This window comes from Daucus carota, chromosome 8 (genome assembly GCF_001625215.2).
Source record: "Daucus carota subsp. sativus chromosome 8, DH1 v3.0, whole genome shotgun sequence".
NCBI lineage: Eukaryota > Viridiplantae > Streptophyta > Magnoliopsida > Apiales > Apiaceae > Daucus > Daucus carota.
In genome coordinates this window covers 27565836-27572583 of record NC_030388.2, presented here as the reverse complement: position 1 = coordinate 27572583, position 6748 = coordinate 27565836, and positions in this window count along the sequence as shown.

Here is a 6748-nt window from a genome sequence, read left to right as displayed (position 1 = left end):
CATAGGGAAGACATCCTCAAAGAATGTTGCATCACGAAACTCAACTATCGTGTTTGCCACTATACCATCTATGTCAGATTTTAATACTAAAAATCTCATAGCTGTAGTGGTTTCAGGATAACCCAGAAAGATACTATCAACAGTTTTCGGCCCTAGTTTCTTTCTCTTGTGTTCAGGGACAAGTACCTTCGCAAGGCACCCCCACACACGAAGATACTTTAGACTAGTTTTCCTGCCTTTCCATAATTCGTAAGGTGTCTTGTCCATATGTTTCAGAGGGACTCTATTCAGAATATGGCAAGCCGTATTCAGAGCCTCCCCCCACATGTACTTAGGCAATCCCGAATTAATCAACATACTGTTAATCATATCTTTAAAAGTTCTGTTCTTTCGTTCTGCCACCCCATTAGACTCAGGTGTATATGGTGGAGTCACCTCATGAATTATACCATTGCTCTTGCAAAATTCATTAAAGGTGTTTCCCGTATATTCACCACCTCTATCAGATCTCAAACGTTTAAGTACTTTACCAGTTTGTGTTTCAACTTCAGTTTTAAATCTAATGAATTTTTCAAGTGCTTCATCTTTATGTTTAAGCAAATAAACATAACAATATCTACTACAATCATCTATAAAGGTAATGAAATATCTACAGTGTTCCTTAGTCAACACACCACCAAATTCACATATGTCCGAGTGCACTAAATCTAACAAGTCAGAATCCCTAACCACACTATGAAAAGGTTTCCTTGTTAGTTTAGCTGTCACACATACTTGACATTTAGTTTTCTTATCAATGGCATGCTTTGGAATCAACTCTAAGTTCATCATATTCTTTAGAGCACCAAAATTTAAATGACCAAGCCTAGAGTGCCACAAATCGGATGATTCAATATTATTAACAGAAGGAGAAGCAATATCATTAATAAAACCGCCTAAAACAGGCTCCACATTTATTAAAAACAAGCCGTCTGACAAGTAGCCCTTGCCAAAAAACACACCAGTCTGAGTAATAACTACTTTATTACACTTTAAAGAAAGTTCAAAGCCATTTTTAACTAAACAACTTCCACTAATAATATTTCTACGAATCTCGGGAACATGATGCACTCTAGTAAGGGATAGAACACGTCCTGAAGCAAACTTCAGGTCCACGTTTCCTATTCCACGAACTTGAGCCGCACTAGCATTCCCCATCGTCACTGTCATCCCATGAGCCTGTTGATAAGATACAAACAGAGTAATATCAGCACAAATGTGCACATTAGCTCCCGTATCAATCAACCACTCATTAGACAGATAAGTGGAAAATAGTTCAGGGTTGAACTTAACATACCCGTCATTGGTTTCAGAAGCAACAGCCTCACCAACAACCATGTTAAGCAAAGGCCCATCAGTGGTTCCAAGCACAGTATTTGCTTGTGCTACCACCTCAGCTTTCTTTGCTTTCTTCACAGGACAGTCCTTACTCCAATGACCAACCTGTCCACAAGACCAACATGGTTTGTTGGCCTTTGATTTCTTATCCTTGCCCTTGTCAGTTTTGGGCTTAGTGTTCACCTTCTTAGCGACAGACTTTCTTTTCTGTCCCACAGTCACTACATTGACCTTCGAGCTACCAGATTCAGTTGGCATCACATGTCCCTGTTTGGACTTGTGCTGCTCCTGCACAGAGATGTCCAGCATCAGGTTAGTCCAAGTGATCTCTCCCTTCTGTCTTTTCAGGGAGAGTGCAAACTCTTCCCAAGACTTAGGGAGCTTTTCAATCACAGACATAACCAAAAACTTTTCAGGAAGGTCCATTCCGGACTCCTTCAAAGCATGCACCAACGTCTCAAACTCATGCACCTGCTCAGTCATGGATTTTGTATCCACCAGTTTGAAGTCCAGGAACTTAGCCACAGAATACTTTTCCAACCCTTGCGAGTCAGTATTGTGTGTCTGATCAAGTTTCTCCCACAAGGTCTTAGCAGTGTAGGAGTCAGATGAGTAAACATCGAACAGAGTGTTCGTTAAGGCTGCTAGAATAGCAGCCCTAGCCACCCCATCCTTTTCCTCCCACATAGCATAGGCCTTAAGGGTTTCAGCCTTTTCCTGTACCACAACTGGTTTCTCGTACTGTAACACCGGCCACAGACCCTTAACCGTAAGCCACAGTTTCATCTTTTTCTGCCAGCGAGAAAAAGAAACTCCCCCACCGAATTTATCAGGAATACCTGATAAATCAATGGGCTGTGGAAAACGATACGTAGTCCAATCGATGTTACTAGTAACACCAGACCCAGAACCAGCACCACCACCAACAACAGAATCCGCAATCTCATTAACCATCTTGCTTACTACACAATATAACAGGTAATCACTTCAAGATTGTTGGGAGTCACAGTGAAAATCACAGCAACAATGTATAGAGCAGTTATATTATATAAACAAGAGTAGGCCAACGAAACCACAACAATATAGCATGCACGAAGATCATATATACAATAATCAGTGACTGATAAATTACGAGAAAAGAAGAGAAAGGCGCACCTTACACCGTCGCTAGAATTAGTATACAGAACAGCTGAGTCGCCTAGCCCTTCGATGAAGACTAGACTGTTCTTGAAGTGATTATTGCCCCACTACGCTGTGATGGGTAGTCGCAATATCGCTCCCAGGATAAAACAGCACAGACCGAACCGCTCACAGACACGAGTACGATCAACAGCGATCAACACCTCAGTTCGCCCGAGAACAGTATGTATATGTGTATATATCGGAGTAGATGGTGAGAGTGTAAGAGAGAATAATGAGAATGGTGTTTGTGTTTTTCCCGTGCTTCAACTCAAGTGTCGAGGCTCACTATTTATAGTGAGGCCAAGCCACCAACACACTGTCCAGATTCATCTGTCCAGGTTCAATGAATCTGTATCTGTCAGACATTCTGACCAGATTCATTTGTCCAGGTTCAATGAATCTGTATCTATCAGACATTCTGACCAGATTCATTTGTCCAGGTTCAATGAATCTGTATCTGTCATATATACTGACCAGATTCATTTGTCCAGGTTCAATGAATCTGTATCTGTCAGATATACTGACCAGATTCATTTGTCCAGGTTCAATGAATCTGTATCTGTCAGATATACTGACCAGATTCATTTGTCCAGATTCAATGAATCTGTATCTATCAGATATACTGACCAGATTCATTTGTCCAGATTAAATGAATCACATTCTCATTTCAAGCTCTTTCAAGCCACTGTATTCAACTCTATTTCTCAATGGATTTCACTAAGAAAATGTCCCGGAAATTACATCAAGAACATATTAAAAAATATGCTTTAAACTTTCCATTTTCTAACATAGTATTGGATAAAAAGAGTGAAAGTTCATATGATACGCGCTATAATTCATTAACAACTTATCTAAAATACCAACACTGGCCAGCAAGCCAACAGACTCCTGAGAAGTACAGTTTCTGAAGATTTTATCACATTCCAGGACATTGCAGATGACTCCGGGATTGGAGCAGATGGTGCCATTGCAGATTCTGGGCCAAAAGCAGCTATTTCATCAGGGTCCTGACTCGGGTTCGAAGGGATAGTTGGAATAGAATAGCCAGAAGAAGGCACCACACCGCCCGAAGAAGGTAAAAGAGGTGCAACATCTGGAGGCACCTCTGTAGATGGAGGCAGAGGAGTCGTAGGCAATACTGCCGGTGCTGCTGCTATTGTCTCTGATTTTACACGAAGAGACGAGAGTGATAATGCAGTCGAGGCCATGAAGACCATAATAATGTTCAGTGTCAATACTATAACAGATCCTAAAAAGGAAGCCATTTTGTATAAACTACACTGAACTGAAATCTATGAAGCACACAACACAATAAATGTGCAATGAGTAGGCTGAGGGGATCGAAAGAAGATATGTGTGGGGAGTTAAGATGAAGAAAACAAAAGAGGTATGATTGTGAAATGATTCCAAGAGGGGACAAGATCGAGTGGATGGCATGGGGGATCCAATATGCTTAGCATGTTTAAAGAAGAGACAAAAGGTTGATAGATTTAGGGGTTGGAGAGGGGGTACGGGGTTGGGACGAGGAATCGAGATATCATTTCTGATATCAGGTGTTTGGTTGAGTAGTGGTATAAATATGATTGAATTATAATATTTATTAGTTATTAGTTGTAATTAATTTAAAATATCATTAAATTAATATTTATATACATTTTTTTAGTCATTAATTTCATTTTGTATTAATAATTTACATGAAATGATAAAAATAGTAATGAAACAAAAAGAAAAAGAATTTGATTCCAGAAACCCATGTTTAATATCCACCTCCCCTCTTGGGTATGAAAATCTCATACTTTGTGGGAATCTCATACTTTGTGGGTTTGAGGAATGGGATTGATAAAAGAATTTGAGGAATGGGATTGATAAAAGAAAATTTTCAACCAAACACCAGGTATGAGTTTGGAATGAACAAAACCCATACCTGATACCAGAGAAGCCCCAACCAAACGAGCCCTTAATGGTTTTGGACGAGCACACACGTGCCCCTAGGATTCTTTCGAGCTTCTGCAAGAAATTTTTATAAAACTAACGTGAAATGCAGCTTTATATAGTGCTGCACTTCATTGGAATAATGTCAATTATGGTATGAAACAGTGGCCATATGTAACAGTTTGATGCAAAATTGTTGTTCATGCTGCGACTCCTCTCGAGTCTTGGCCCTTGGGAAGGGCTGATTGCAGAGCTCTCAAAGAAAGTGTGTTTGTCAATGACCTACTAAACAAACCTTACTATGTGGGCCTAAACAACAAATCCTACTAAACAAAAGGCCTTCAGTTCTAAGTAATTTTTTTGGACGATTAGACCCAACTTTGATGACAAATTGCATATACTCTATTATATCTTCAAAAAATTATAAAATTTATACATATATACTCCCTCTGTTTTTTAATATATGACATTTGACTTTTTGACACATTTTCAAGTGCTTTGACCGGATAGTTAAAAGCATTATTTTTGAATTCTTCTTTTTTTGAATAAAAATATACAATCAAAATTTTAATTCACAAAAAAAATCAATCAAAAATAATGATTTCTACTATCCGGTCAACCCACCTAAAGTTACGTGCCCAAGTCAAAAGTGTTATATAAAAAAAACAGAGGGAGTATATTTTATAATAAGGTGTGATTTTCAGGGTTTTTTTTAAATTCTAAAATTCTAATATAAGAACTATGATTAAAATTTAATTAATTTGACTGAAAATCAAATAAATTAAAATTAACGAGATGAATAAAGTATTTAACGATTGACTTAACTAGAAGTGGTTAATTTTTCTTTTAGATAATTCTAACATTTTTTTAGAAATGTAATTTATATTAATACTGACCTTTATACGTTGAGGCCAGATATTGATAGTTTAAATTTTGATTTTGGCTGATATATAAAATAAGAAGCAAGAATTACTAATGGGACTATCTCCGTAGTAAAACAAACACCATTTTTAAATTTATATATACTAGCCTTTAACCCGTGCGAAGCACGGACGGGTATATAGTTCGTAATTTATTATTTATAATTTAAATTTTAACATCATTTTATCAGTATTTTAGTATTAACGGATTGAATTTTAATTAAATTATATTATTCAACTGACTAAATTTTCACCCGATTACTTGAAAATGTACAAACCCTAATACACACACACACGATTTTAGTACATTTAATCCGAATTTAGTAACGTAGATTTAAAAATTAAAAAATCAGAAAATTCAAATCTTTTCCGAACATAGCCGATCGTGTAATACCTTTGAAAGATTTAGTAAATCAATCGAATTTCAACATAATTTTGATTTTTTGGTTTTTTGACAACAATAACTTTTAAGATTAGAGTTGGAAAGGGTTATATAATGGTTCGTGTTTATATTGAAATAGAACACGTTAAAGTTAAAAAGAGTTATATGAATGTTTTTGTTAAAAGAAGATATTCAAAATTGTATATTTATAATTTTATTTATAACATCATTATAATTTTTTTAATGAAATATTATATGATAATGGATTGTTATCAGTGTTTTTAGGATTTGAAACTGTTTAACAATATAATACTAATAGACTCCATAGACTTGTTGTACCAAAAGGAGAGTACCAAACCAAAAATTATAACTAAAATCTTGGATTACAAATTATACCCATGTTGGCTTATTATGGTATAGTATAGATAAGTTCTTACGAAAGTTGATAAATTTCTTGAAAATTAAGTTGATAATACAACATACAATAATAGTTAATTTATTAACTTAAAAAAATATAAATATTACTCCGTGTCACTCTCATTTTTTTAAAGATATTTTTTCATTCCGTCCAATTCCTCCCAAAATGCAACCAAAGGGAAGAGACGGAATTTAGAGGCCGTTTGGGCAAGCTTAAAAGAAGTAACTTCTTGCTTAAACTAGAGAAGTGGAGCAGAAATGAGAAGTAAATAAGTGAATAAAGTGTTTGGAAAAGAAGCAGAAGCTGTGAGAGAGAAGCTATGATTCTCAGCTTTTTAAAAGTGCTTCTGCTTCTTTACACAAACGGGTCAAGAAAAGCAGAAGTCAGAAGCAGCTTCTGCTCCTGGTAAACAAACAGGGCCTTAATATATGGGGTGTCCAAATAGTCCATCTTAGACCCGACCCGCTTGAATCTTGGGGCCACAAACTCAAGTCCAAATAGTCCATCTAAACCTTTCAGATGAAAGATATCCCCACC